A 15,704-nucleotide genomic window follows, 5' to 3' on the forward strand; every position below is an offset into this window, starting at 1 on the left:
TGTTTATTAGTTCCTCAATTGTAAATTGAGGTTTTTACATAAAAAAATCTAGAACATCTGGAAAAACAAGTCATCTGTACCATTCTGTGTAATCTAATTCAAAATAATCATTTAGGGAGGAAGAGGAAACAAAAACCAGTAAGCTGGTAACAATTCCAAAAGCAGCTACTAGAAAAATATTTGTGTAATGATTACTATCTTGGATTTTTCAATTGATGGGCATTTGCCATCTGTGGCCACAACTGTTAGATCTATTTCTAGACAGTAAAAATCTGAGATAAGTCAGGAACTGGAAACTTACTATGAAAGACCTCATGTAGAATAATTTGATGAAATTTTACAGTAAGAGTATGTTGTATTCACATTTTGATTCTCCATCCTTTTAATATTCATGAATAGATTTATTCTGTGTTTGCAATTTGTAGGCACTTGAGATCTTTGTAACTAACTTCTCCTTATTTTATGTTCAGCTCTCTTTTGTATTTAACTAACTTGCTTTTTGAAGGGACCGACTTTCACATTTGAACTCACAGAGGCTTTTGCAGAATAGCTAAGTATGGGAAGTTGAAGCTTGGATTGGGCTGGTAGTAGTTAGAATGATGAAGAGTGAATCCCAGAAATTTTCCTAATGGAGAATTGATAATATAATGATTGACCACATGTATATGTTTAAAGAGAAAGGAACACCTGTGACATAACACAATAATATGAATGGGGCTTCCCTGGTGTCCAGTGGTTAAGACTTGGTGCTTCCAATGCAGAGGGTGCAGAATCGATTCCTGGTTGGGAACTAGGTCATGCATGCTAAAGGCCTGTGCAGCCTTAAAAAACAATTAGCAATTCAGTCTGAAATGTTGTGATGAAAAGTGATGAAACTAAGGCACTTGGATAAGATTTTTTTCTTTTATTTAATGATGAGAGTGTTATAATTTGAGAGTAGAAGGCTGATGGATGCAGTTCTTGAAGAATTTCTAGGGAAGTGAAAGCAGGCAGGCAGTTGAGGACGAACAGACATATTGTAAGCAGAAAACAGAGCCAAGACATTGTTTGATGGCAAACATTTTGTTATGAACCATAAATAGTTGGCTGTGGAGCTCCCCGAAACAGAGCTCCATAGTCTGCCAGGGCAGAAAAATACTCGGTGAGCACATTAAAAGTTTATTTGTTCCGTGTTTTCTGCTTCTGATTAAAATTTCCTAGCAAGAAAAAAAAAGTTTTAGCTTTAACTGTAAATGTATAGATGTTTTATTGTGCAAACTCTGCTACAGGTTTTATTTTGGGTCTTACAGATAAGCTGGAAAGGAAAATAAGAGTAATATATTAAAATTATTTTTCTTTGATAAAATTTAAAAATTATGAGATATAATATTTTGTTCAAGGAATTAGTAATTGTTGTGAGAATCAGAAAAGAAGTGTAACATAAAGGAAGCCTTAGTGTTCAGTGGGCAAGGATGACTCTCCTTTTTCATATTTCAGTGAAAATTAACCATAACACAAAAGCAACCTCAGCTCTTCACATATCTACTTTTACTTCTTTTATTTACTTTAACTTAACTTCTTTAAGTGTGTGTGTATGTGCATATGTAATGTGTAAGTGTGTGTGTGTTTCCTTCTTAAACAATTTCTTGATTAGAGCAGTTAAAGTTTGTAATGCATGTTACAGGACCTTAAAATATTCATTTTGAAATTTTCTGATTGTTTGAGAACAAATACTAATGTTCTGTGGAGTGAAACTTGCTCAGTTATGTCTGACTCTTTGGACTCTGTACAGTCCGTGGAATTCTCCAGGCCAGAATACTGGAGTGGGTAGCTTTTCCCTTCTTCAAGGGATCTTCCCAACCCAGGGATCAAACCCAGGTCTCCCACATTGCAGGCAGATTCTTTGCCAGCTGAGCCACATGGGTGCTTTGAGGCTACAAAAATGAACTTTTCATTGATTCTGTACACAAGTCCTTCACTCTAGTGGAGGTGAGAAATCAAGACATATGAACTATCATATGTAATAATGAGGTGATAAATGCCGTCGAAGAGGAACAAATGAAGTAATACAAGAATGGAGGAGGGGATCATGGCTGCCATATAAGATAAAGTGGTTTCATGAACAATGAGTATAATTTGAGACATGTTTAGGGACTGGAAATAAAGGTCTAGGAACCAACAACTTAGTCAAAGGCACAAAGATGGGAAAAGAAGTGGTGTGATGTGACTTCAATGAAGTATGTTTTAAAAAAGAACAGTGAAAAACAATTCAGAAGAGATAGGTTGGGTTTCAGCTCAAAACGGACCTGGAATGGCACACTGCAATGAACAATGGTGTGTTGTTGAGGCCTTTAATGAGCAGAGTGACAGTGCTAGGGCAATGGTTGAGAGCACAGTCAGATCAGGCAGACCTGTGTTCCAAATCCATTTCTGCTGTTCACTGGCTTTGTGACCTCCTCAAGTTATGTAACTTCTCTGAGCCTTAAATTCTTTCATGTGTGTAATAGGAACTATAATTGTACCTACAGGGTATAGCATGGATTAATGAAAAAGTGAGCATTAAACATTTACCACAGAGCCTGGCATGTAGTAAAAAATGGCTACTGCTAATATCAGTAGTGCTAATAAATATAATAAGATAGCCTTGACTTTTGCATTACGTGCTGCTGTTGCTGCTAAGTCACTTCAGTTGTGTCCAACTCTGTGCAACCCCATAGACGGCAGCCCACCAGGATCCCCCGTCCCTGGGATTCTCCAGGCAAGAACACTGGAGTGGGTTGCCATTTCCTTCTCCAATCATGAAAGTGAAAAGTGAAAGTGAAGTCACTCAGTCGTGTTTGACCCTCAGCAACCCCATGGACTGCAGCCTTCCAGGCTCCTCCATCCATGGGATTTTCCAGGCAAGAGTACTGGAGTGGGGTGCCATTGCCTTCTCCATTGCATTATGTGAAACTGTTTTAAATCCTGAGTTACCCAAATCATGAGACAAGACCACCTACCACCTTTCTTGAAGCCGCAGACTTATTTTCTATGTTATTACGCTAGCAAAGTGATGCTTAAACTTATCCAAGCCAGGTTTCAGCAATATGTGAACCGTGAACTTCCAGATGTTCAAGCAGGTATTAGAAAAGGCAGAGGAACAAGAGATCAAGACCAAGATAATCATGATGGTGTGATCACTCACCTGGAGCCAGATATCCTGGAATGGGAAGTCAAGTGAGCCTTAAAAAGCATCACTGAGAACAAAGCTAGTGGAGGTGATGGAATTCCAGTTGAGCTATTTCAAATCCTGAAAGTTGATGCTGTGAAAGTGCTGTACTCAATATGCCAGCAACTTTGGAAAACTCAGCAGTGGCCACAGGACTGGAAAAGGTCAGTTTTCATTCCAATCCCAAAAAAAGGCAGTGCCAAAGAATGCTCAAACTACCGCACAATTGCATTCATCTCACATGCTACTAAAGTAATGCTCAAAATTCTCCAAGCCAGGCTTCAGCAATATGTGAACCGTGAACTTCCAGATGTGCAAGCTGGTTTTCGAAAAGGCAGAGGAACCAGAGATCAAATTGCCAACATCCGCTGGATCATCGAAAAAGCAAGAGAGTTCCAGAAAAACATCTATTTCTGCTTTATTGACTATGCCAAAGCCTTTGACTGTGTGGATCACAATAAACTGTGGAAAATTCTGAGAGAGATGGGAATACCAGACCACCTGACCTGCCTCTTGAGAAATCTGTATGCAGGTCAGGAAGCAACAGTTAGAACTGGACATGGAACAACAGACTGGTTCCAAATAGGAAAAGGAGTATGTCAAGGCTGTATATTGTCACCCTGCTTATTTAACTTATATGCAGAGTACATCATGAGAAAGGCTGGGCTGGAAGAAGCACAAGCTGGAAATCAAGATTGCTGGGAGAAATATCAATAACCTCAGATATGCAGATGACAGCACCCTTATGGCAGAAAGTGAAGAGGAACTCTAAAACCTCTTGATGAAAGTGAAAGAGGAGAGTGAAAAAATTGGCTTAAAGCTCAACATTCAGAAAACAAAGATCATGGCATCTGGTCCCATCACTTCATGGGAAATAGATGGGGAACCAGTGGAAACAGTGTCAGATTTTATTTTTTTGGACTCCAAAATCACTGCAGATGGTGAGTACAGCCATGAAATTAAAAGATGCTTACTCCTTGGAGGGGACTTTTCTGGTGGCTCAGATGGTAAAGCGTCTGCCTACAATGCGGTAGACCCTGGTTCAATCCCTGGGTTGGGAAGATCTCCTGGAGAAGGAAATAGCAACCCATTCCAGTATTCTTTCCTGGAGAATCCCATGGACGGAAGAGCCTGGTAGGCTACAGTCCATGGGGTCGCAAAGAGTCGGACACGACTGAGTGACTTTCTTTCACTTTAACTTTACTCCTTGGAAGGAAAGTTATGATCAACCTAGACAGCATATTAAAAAGTAGAGACATTACTATGCCAACAAAGGTCTGTCTAGTCAAGGTGATGGTTTTTCCAGTAGTCATGTACGGATGTGAGAGTTGGACTGTGAAGAAAGCTGAGTGCTGAAGAATTGATTCTTTTGAACTGTGGTATTGGAGAAGACTCTTGAGAGTCCCTTGGACTGCAAGGAGATCCAACCAGTCCATTCTAAAGGAGATCAGTCCTGGGTGTTCTTTGGAAGGACTGATGCTGAAGCTGAAACTCCAGTACTTTGGCCACCTCATGCGAAGAGTTGACTCATTGGAAAAGACTCTGATGCTGGGAGGGATTGGGGGCAGGAGGAGAAGGGCACGACAGGGGATGAGATGGCCGGATGGCATCACCGACTCGATGGATGTGAGGTTGGATGAACTCTGGGAGTTGGTGATGGACAGGGAGGTCTGGCGTGCTGCAATTCATGGGGTCGCAAAGAGTTGGACATGACTGAGTGACTCAATTGAACTGAACTGAACACAAAAAATACTGCAGAGAAACTTACAAGGATGCTTTTGTTCAAGTAATAATAATGTAACAGCAACATTTATTTTAATTACAGCACTTTCCAAATGAACATACAAACAGCACAAACATGTCAGTATCACATTTTTTGGTCCCTTTGGCTCTTTTTAGGTAGTTGTCGAGATTTACTGTTTATATTTTCACCACTCACTGTTCAGAGTGTCTTGGTTTTGCCTCCTCTCCTTAGCCTCTCTGATTCCCCTTCAAACAAGTTACTGGAGGAGAGGGGAATGCTGAGGCCATGTGGGCAGGAGCACAGAGAGCAGGAGGAGGGCTGATGGGAACTCAGTACCTTCTGAATAACTTGAAGGGCCTGTTATGCTTCCACTTAACTGCTTCAACCCACTGGCTCATACTTCTCAAATTGCATTCAGGAAAATTAATTAACTTGGACATAAAGATTCATGTTTAATAAAAATTTACTGAGCTACAAAATAAGCAGTCATAAACTCCTATCGAATATCCAAAAATTAAAAAAAAAATCTGAAAATCTCTTGTGATAGCAATGTTCAGTTCAGTTCAGTCGCTTAGTTGTGTCAGACTCTGTGCAATGCCATGGACCACAGCACACCAGGCTTCCCTGGCCAACACCAACTCCCCAAGCTTGCTCAAAATCATATCCATCAAGTTGGTGATGTCATCCAACCATCTCATCCATCATCCCCTTCTCCTACTGCCTTCAATCTTTCCCAGCATCAGAGTCTTTTCCAGTGAGTCAGTTCTTCACATCAGGTGTCCAAAGTATTGGAGTTTCAGTTTCAACATCAGTCGTTCCAGAGAACACTCAGGACTGATCTCCTTTAGAATGGACTGGTTGGATCTCCTTGCAGTCCAAGGGACTCTCAACAGTTTTCTTCAACACCACAGCTCAAAAGCATCAATTCTTTGGTGCTCAGCTTTCTTTATAGTCCAACTCTCGCATCCATACATGACTACTGGAAAAACCATCGCCTTGACTAGACAGACCTTTGTTGGCAAAGAAATGTCTCTGCTTTTGAATATGCTGTCTAGGTTGATCATAGCTTTTCTTACAAGGGGAAAGCATCTTTTAATTTCATGGCTGCAGTCACCATTTGCAGTGATTTTGGAGCCCCCCAAAATAAAGTCTGACACTGTTTCCATTGTTTGCTCCTCTATTTGCCATGAAGTGATCAGACCAGATGCCATGATCTTAGTTTTCTGAATGTTGAGTTTTAAGCCAACTTTTTCACTCTCTTCTTTCACTTTCATCAAGAGGCTCTTTAGTTCTTTGCTTTCTGCCACAAGGGTGGCATCATCTGCGTATCTGAGGTTATTGGTATTTCTCCCAGCAATCTTGATTCCAGCTTGTGCTTCATCCAGCCTGACATTTCGCATGATGTACTCTGCATATAAGTTAAATAAGCAGGGTGACAATATACAGCCTTGATGTATTCCTTTCCCTATCTGATACCAGTCTGTTGTTCCATGTCCAGTTCTAACTGTTGCTTCCTGACCTGCATACAGATTTCTCAGGAGGCAGGTCAGGTGGTCTGGTATTCCATCTCTTTCAGAATTTTCCACAGTTTGTTGTGATCCACACAGTTAAAGGCTTTGGCATAGTCAATAAAGCAGAAATAGATGTTTTTCTGGAACTCTCTTGCTTTTTCGATGATCCAGCAGATGTTGGCAATTTGATCTCTGGTTCCTCTGCCTTTTCTAAAACCAGCTTGAACATCTGGACATTCACTGTTTATGTACTGTTGAAGCCTAGCTTGGAGAATTTTGAGCATTCCTTTGCTAGTGTGTGAGATGAGTGCAATTGTGTGACAGTTTGAACATTCTTGGCATTGCCTTTCTTTGCGACTGGAATGAAAACTGTTTTCCAGTCCTTTGGCCACTGCCGAGTTTTCCAAATTTGCTGGCATATTGAGTGCAGCACTTTCACAGCATCATCTTTTAGGGTTTGAAATAGCTCAATTGGAATTCCATCACTTCTGCTAGCTTTGTTCGTGGTGATGCTTCCTAAGGCCCACTTGACTTCCCATTCCAGGATGTCTGGCTCTAGGTGAGTGATCATACCATCATGATTATCTGGTTCATGAAGATCTTTAAGCATTTTCTCATAGGGCTTTTTGCTTCCACTCATCTTTTAGTTTATCTTCCTCTAATGTGGGGGAATGTAGATTTCTTTTATGAGGACATTGTGGAATTTTATTTGCTTAAAATGCTTATTTTCAGATTACAAGTATGAATTGGAAAAATCTGATTCTATAAAAATGAAAGTAATAAACCAGAAATAACAAGTTAGTGTATTTTTATCATCTTGTTTTCTTTGCAGCTTTTACTGTGGCTGTAATCATGATCTGTCTACATTTTAATCTTAGTTTTCTCATTCAATATTCCTCAAGTTATCTACAATTTTTAAAGTATAAATTTTACCGACAATGTTACATTCTATCATATTGATGATGTGATATATGGATTATATTTTATTAGTTCTCTGAGAGCATGAATCTATGCTTTCAAAACCCTATGATTCTCAACATAGTTACATAGATATCCCCTTAGATACAATGACTTATCATAAGGAGATATTTGTACTTTATTATAAAGTTTCTATTTGATTCAAGTGCAGTTTGAAATATTCAAAAGAACATGTATTAAGCAATTGCCCAAGACAAACAACTTGCTTCTTGAGCCTTCTGTCTAGTGAAGCCATTGCAGCCTTGCTTTGCACACTGATCAGGGCAGCTGTAACACTTTATGGTCCTTACTTGTTTATGTGCTTGCCTGTCCCTCTGAATTGTACGTTTTTTGAAGAAGAGATGGCATGTGATTCAGCTCTACATCCCTAGTTCTGTACTTGAAACAGAGCCTGGCTGGTAGGTGCTTTGATGTTGGAATGAATCAGTGAAATGATTCAGGGCACATTGGTGTTGATAAAGAAGTCAGTGGGGTTTGGTCTGAATGAGTGGTTTAGGTAATGCTTTTGAGATTCTGAGGGAGCATTCACTATGTTAAATGTCTGGACAGGGTGGTCTTGCAGATCTATTGTGATGGTTTCTCCAGTTTTTCTCTAGGTAATATCTGAAGTGAGAATGAGGAATACAGAATGCAGGGAATGTGTTTTGAATTTTGAAATCCGTAAACTTTTTTTTGCTCTTCTGGAGAGGCATAAGCTAATTAGTGAATGCCAAGGCACAGTTAAAAATCATGTTGCTTTATGATTGTAGAGAACGTTCCTTAAAGGATTATTTGTGATTAGTTATTTGGATTTAAAAAGATAAAGCAAGCGATAGAATCTGTATATTGTAGATATCTCTCTGCAGAATACTTATATTTTCCTCTTCATAAAGAGCAACAGAGATCATTCTGTATTTAGTTTCCATGGTTAATATGTCATGGGCCAAATAATCAATATTTTGACTTGCATAGTATGTGTTATGTTCAATAGATATTTGTCAGTCAATGAAATAACTTATATTTGAAAATACGCAATGAATATTGGTATGATTTTAGTTTTATAATTATACTTTTATAAACATTAATGTTTTCCTAGATTACAAGTTAAATTTTATTGTATTATGATGAATTCAATGGCTATTAGACCAGTAGACAATATGACTTAAAATTAATAGTTTGTCTAGTTATCTACACTCAAACTTCTGAAGAGCAAATATCAAATGTGTTATCATTATTAAATTATCATCAGCCAGCCTTCTTAATCATATTCAAATGGAATGAGTAGGGATATTAGCATCCATTCCCATTAGTTTACTTTCTAATAGGGCAGTAAACATCTAAGTCTCCTATGATAATTGATTAGCCTTTTAAGATGCTGCTGCAAGCCTTTCTTTCAGGCATTGATTCAACAAACACTTACTGAGTTCCTAGATCCTTTGAACAATGTGGGGCAGCTTAAGATTTTCTTAGGGAAACAAAACATAACCACATAATAACTTAAGTAATGATATATAACTGAACAGCAAATAATGATTGGCACAATAATGTAGGAAACTTGAGCTTTTAAAGAAAGAGAGAAAGAAGGAAGTAATTCTAGGTTCAACTGATGCTTATAAGTAGAAATGAACAAGGTATATTGCAGAGGGTGGCAAATAATGAATTTCTCTCCCTCTGGAAGAAACAATCAGTTCATGTAGGAAAGAGTGGATTTAAAGCAAAGGAAAGGGTTTTCATTCAGTCTAAATATTGAGCTTGCTTAAGTGTGTTTTGAAAATTACTCTGGATCCCAAACCAAGAATCTATTTTTGGATGAAGCCCAGGAATCTATAATATGATGCTGGTATTCCCTGAACTATATTTGAAGAAACACAGAGTTAGTTAGAGGCTGAAGCCTGCCATCAATTAATAATTCAATTCAAGGGACTTCCTTGGTAGTCTAGTGGTTAAGACTCCATCCTTCCAATGCAGGGGACACTCATTTGATCGCTGGTCAGGGAACTAAGATCCCACATGCTGTGCACTGCAGCCAATTTTTTTTTTTTTTTAATAATTCAATTCAATAATATTTTAATTTTTAAAAATAGAGTACAGGCCTGATACAAACTGAATGACATGAGCCCAGGAGGATGATTCAGATCAGGAAGAGATTTTTAGGCAATAAGCTCCCTGGAATATAATGCAATCAACTGCTAACTTAATGAGAAAGAGTGAGATAGTTGGAATGAAAAAGATGACTATGGGAGAAAGATGGATAAATTGCCAAGTCTTATAATTTATATAACACCAAGACATTAGAGGAGAGAGAGGTTATGAACATTCAGGATTGGCAAGAATGATTTTATTAATAAAAAGAACAGACTTCAGGGTGCTGTGTTAATTAATTAAGAAACCCACGGATGAGGGAGAGTGTAAACTGCAGGGAAGACCCTAAGGTCCCTTTTGTGAAAATTGAGTTTGAGATAATGGTAGGATGTACTGTGCTGTGCCTAGTCACTCAGTCGTGTCCGACTCTTTGTGACCCCATGGGCTATAGCCCACCAGGCTTCTCTGTCCATAGGATTCTCCAGGCAAGAATACTGAGTGTGTTGCCATGCCTTCCCCCAAGGGGATCTTCCCAACCCAGGAATCGAACCAGGGTCTCCTGCATTGCAGGCAGATTCTTTACCAGCTGAGCTACCAGGGAAGCCCTAATGGTAGGATACCCACATTAAAAAGCAGAGGAGGTAGAGGAGAGGGCGGACCAGGAGGGAAAGGCCTGTGAATACTGAGCACAGGTGCCAAAAGTGAAGGTATGAGAGCCAGTTGCTGCTGCTGCTGCTAAGTCGCTTCAGTCGTGTCCGACTCTGTGTGACCCCATAGACGGCAGCCCACGAGGCTCCCCCATCCCTGGGATTCTCCAGGCAAGAACACTGGAGTGGGTTGACATTTCCTTCTCCAATGCATTAAAGTGAAAAGCAAAAGTGAAGTTGCTCAGTCGTGCCCGACTCTTAGTGACCCCATGGACTGCAGCCTACCAGGCTCCTCCGTCCGTGGGATTTTCCAGGCAGGAGTTCTGGAGTAGGGTGCCATTGCTTTCTCCGTGAGAACCAGTTAGGTTCTGGTTATTCATGGTATTCATTGCCTAGGACTGCCATAACTTGTTACCCACAATAGCCACGAACTCTGTGGCTTAACACAATAGAATGTTTTTCCTCACACAGTTCAAAAGGCCAGAGTCTGAAATCAGGATGTCAGCAGGTTTGGTTTCTCCTGGAGACTCTGAGGAAGAAATCCTTCATGCCTCTCTTCCAGCTTCAGGTGGTTGTAGCAATCCTTGGCATTCCTTGGAGTGTAGCTGCTTCACTGAGTCTCAGCCTCCTTCTTCACACCGTTTTTCCCTCTCCCTCTCTGTGTCCTTTCCTGTTCTTAAAAGGACACTAGTCACTGGATTTAGGACTCACGCTAAATAAATCTAGGATAATTTCATCTCGATATCCTTAATTAATTACATCTGCAAAAGCCCTGTTTCCAAATAATTTCACATTCTAAGGTTGTGGGTGAACGTGAATTTTTCGAGGGGAACATTAATCAACCCAGCACATCCTCCTAGAAATATGTAGTAAAGGAAGAGCAAGTCATAACGTCTAAGCCCTGGGACATACTAAGCATTAGGAGACAGGAAAGGGGGAGAAAGAGGCAGAAGAATAGAAGAGGAAACGGAGAGCTAGGAGCACTCGGATGGTACTGCCAAGAAAGCTGGAGAGTTAGAGACTTTCAGAGAGGGCATAGCAACCTCAGGTTGGGCAGATCATGCAAAAAAATTGGACAAATGTGATTTATGAGCATCAAGAAAATAGTTCCAAGATCATTTGAGAATATGGACAGAAAAAGAAGAGTGAGGGAAAATTGGGATGAAATATATTATAGGAAATTCAGTAGCTCTGATGGAGTTTCCCTCCCCCAAGATAGGAAAGAACAGAATACAGTTCTCCTCCAAGAGCAGAAAGTTGGCAATTATGTAAAATCTCACCAGGCACAACCAGAGGGAGAGTTGTTCTCTCTTCTCAGAAAATCTCGATCAAGAAGAGAATTCAAAAGTGGTCAGAGCAAGGGATTTCTCCTTTCTGCCTGAGAGCATGAACTGCTTGTACCTTTTCATATGCAAATATAAGGAATTAGACTGAATGCTAATTAAATTGCAAAGAATTTGTAAAGTGATGTCACATTTAGGGGTAGTTAATAAGGCCTGTTCATGGACCTTATTTATAAATAGCAAAGATTAAACATATGATAAAAGGAATTTGTAGCTGGAACAATTAAAGATCAATTATGACAATGGTACATGGCAGTGAAAGCCTCTGGAAGAGCTTGCCTCCTCGTTAATCAAAGATAATGATCAATTATGAGGCTTTATCATTAGTAGTGTCTACACTTTGCATCTTAAAAAGCTGATGATAATTAGTTGCCAGTTCTTGCTGTAAATGCTCATTATGTTCTGAGAGGTGTACTGTTTCCTTTTAAAATGACTTTTAGGTCATGACCTTGAGTGACTTAGACTCTGTGTCCCTGCACTGAGTTGAAATCAAGCTCCTCTTTGCCATTACCCGCCCTCCCCCTCCCCCCCCCCCCCCCCCCCCCGCCACCACAAGATAATTTGAGAGGTATATAAATGCTAAATAATATGAAGAAACAGTACTATGAATATGAAGCAAGCAAAAGATTTTAGTTTGAATAGTTTCTGAGTTCAGAGGATGAGTTTATTGTCCTAACTACATCCAAGATGTAACTAACAGATCAGGAATTCATGACAGGTATTTTTCCAATGGAGAAGAAACATAGTGTCTGTTTATTAAGTACTTATATGAACCAAGAATTGAAAAACATACTTCACATATGTTATCTCAGTTAACCCTATCAATAACATTATAACACAGGTATTGTATTTACTCCTTGTTTTACATAGGTAATAAGGATAGAGGCCATCCCAGGTGGCTTGGTGGTAAAGAATCCACCTGCCAATGCAGCAGACTCCTGTTTGATACTTGGGTTGGGAAGATACCCTTAAGAAGGAAATGGCAACCCACTCCAGTATTCTTGCCTGGAATATCCCATGGACAGAGGAGACTGGCAAGCTATATTGTCCATGGGGTCACAAAAGAGTTGGACATGACTTAGTGCCTAAACAACAACAACAAGAAGGAAAGAGTATCAGAGTGGTTTAACAACTTGTCCAAAATGACACAGATAATGAATAATCATTCTGGAAAATACTTAATGTATAGTATTAAAATTCATCTTATCTGAAGAGATTAATATTTAAGATATTATAATATCTGAAGCTGCAGAAAAACAATTAGAAAACCAGTTCTTTAACTCTGAACTAAATAATTACTTTGATAGTAACATTAAACGTTTAAGACATTGACCTCACATTTTTATCACAGAAAAGGAAATGAAAAGAAGTGAAACAGACATCAGAGATTTATTGAAAGTCAAATACCAGATGATGCAATATCCACACATAATTTTAATCCAGAAGTTATAACCTGGTTTTAAAAGTGTTTATTGATACTATTCTATCAGATAGTGATATTTTCCTCTTTGAAGGTAATACAGAATGAAGCAGTTGAATTGAAGTTAAGGCTGACTACTGCTTAAAAATAATCACAGAAATCTACTATAGGGCACTTAAGAACATCAGACTCATACGGGCCAAATTCATTCAGTAAAGTTATAGATGTGCACAAGACATAGTCAGCCACTGATCAGAAGGTAGAAGTGGGCATGGCAGGTTCTCTAGACCTCACAAGGCTTATAGTCCAGCAGACAGTTTTGCAGCCCTTTAGTTTTCACATTAAACAACCAGCAGCAAACAGGTATACATTTTTTTTTAGCCTAGTTTAATTTCTGAAAAATGTTTTTTTGTTTTATATGGGATAGTATATTAACATGTTCTAGATAAGTGAATTTATTTAATGCAGTTGTCTTTCTTTAAAATATTGGCATAATTAATGATGAAATTGAATTTTAAATGTGGATTTTACTCATTTGTAAATCAAAAATAGTTGGGATCATATATATTAGTTGGTACAAATATCTACATTTGCAAATGAGGGAAATTTGTACTGTATTCCTTTTCACCATAATGTACTACAAAAGTAGAAGTGAAACTCGCTCCCGATTCTTTGTGACTCCAAGGACTATACAGTCCATGGAATTCTCCAGGCCAGAATACTGAAGTGGTTAGCCTTTGCCTTATCCAGGGGATCTTCCCATCCCAGGAATCGAACCTAGGTCTCCCACATTGTTGGTGGATTCTTGACCAGCTGAGCCACAAGGGAAGCCCCTATAATGTACTATAGTTTACACATGTAATGTATATCATAACTTTGGAAAACAGTTTTTACATTCTTAGATATAGACTAGGGCTTCCCTAGTGGCTCACCTGGTAAAGAATCTGCCTGCGATGCAGGAGACCTGAGTTTGATCTCTGTGTTGGGAAGATCCCCTGGAGAAGGGAATGGCTACCCATTCCAGTATTCTGGCCTGGAGAATCCCATGGACTGTATAGTCCATGGGCTCGCAAAGAGTTGGACACGACTGAGCGACTTCACTTTCTTTCTTTCCGGATATAGACTAGAAGAAAATTATTTGAAGGAATTTAGTTTTATAAGCTCATTGAGTGTTCCTGGGTTCCTTCCTTTTGTGTCTTTTCTAAAGCTTTCATTCTCATTTAGAACAGCTAATATATTTCTTTCTCAGTAAATTCTCTGAAAGAAAGTAAACTGTCTTTCACTAGAAACTGCAAGCACAGAACCAGGTAAAATTAAATACAGTATGAAATACTTTTGAAACTTCCGTACAGGAACAGTTGGTTTATCTAATGCTTTTTGAGAAATAGTTACATTGTCATTGCCTTGAAGCATATATACTGTGAGATAATGGCATGTGCATCTAAAATATTTCAAAATCACTGATAAACATGTACTGGTGATTAGAAGAGGAGGTTTTTCAAATCGGAAATGTACATTAGCAGTAGATTGTTTTAGGAAGGGTTCGCTTGAAAATGTGTTTGCTGATCACAAAGTCAGTTTCCCACTGACTCCCGAGTACATTGCAACTTAGGGTCTGGTTTTGAGAATTTTATGGAATGTTGTAATTTGCCACCAGTTCTCGCCTGCAGGCAGCTTTTTCTCAACAACTGCTCTCTTGACCTAAGGAGACAACAGGAGAGGATCCCTCAATTTCCTTCTGATTACTTGGTGGGAAAAATTCATTTCTAGGTTCAACTGGGGCTGACCTCCAATTTGGCTCCCTTTAATAGGACAGTGTTTAGAAGAGTGAGAAGGTAGGACAAGGCAAAAGTCAGGACTTTTTGGGGAAAACAGCTAGCTGGAAGCATTTGTATTGCCTTCTACTTACCTCATTGATGAAGGAAGGGTCCCTTTTAATTAAGTCCCTAATTAATATGAGATGGCCAAACACATGATGGGCAGATGAGACAGCAGTTTATATTAATCACACACAGTCCAGGGAAAGAAGACACCGCATGCCATGCAGGGCCACACAGGGGTCCACTCGGAAGCAGAGTGAACCAGTAGGGCTGTGACAGGCAGGCTTTGTAATGACAAGAGGGTTAGGTGACCCCTGGTTCTCATGGAGGACGTGATTGACTTGTTTGATAATTTCAATGGACTGTAGGGAAGAGAAACCAGTTGGGTTGGAGATAAGATGGGATGGAGCTGGTCTGGCTGATAGGGAAGCTAGTCTGGGAGGGATCTTTTCCTGCTGGGTAGGGTAGGGGTCATATCTGGCAAGTGCAGAACACACCTGTAGACCTTTGGGACTCCAGGAGGCTCCAAGATGTCAAGGCAGCACATGGTATTTTAGCCCTTACAATATAGTTCTCATGATTGAAAGTTTCCGGAGGGAGAAGCCAGGAGCAAGTAGGACCTCAGGCGGCTATGGAGGAAGATACTGTTGAGCTAGGGTTGGAGCCACTGCAGGTCTTTGGACCACTACGGAGATGAGGTCTGCTGACTATACCAAGTTTTGCAGGGAGTACCAGGGTTTCTACCCATATATGATACAGATTGAGTCAGGGGCCACAAAACAGGTGTCTGGTGTGCAGAGTAGGAGAGGTGGTAGCTGAGGGAGTGCAGAAGCTGGCATGCCTGGCTTCCATTTAATCTCTTCATACTTCTGTTTCCTCATGAGTTGTATAATAGTAAGTGTCTCATGAGGTGGCTGAAACATTAAATGAGATAGTAATACCTGTAACCCCTTTAAAAATATTAACTATTAATTTTGATTGGGTACAGGAGTT

This window comes from Budorcas taxicolor, chromosome 12 (assembly GCF_023091745.1).
Source record: "Budorcas taxicolor isolate Tak-1 chromosome 12, Takin1.1, whole genome shotgun sequence".
NCBI lineage: Eukaryota > Metazoa > Chordata > Mammalia > Artiodactyla > Bovidae > Budorcas > Budorcas taxicolor.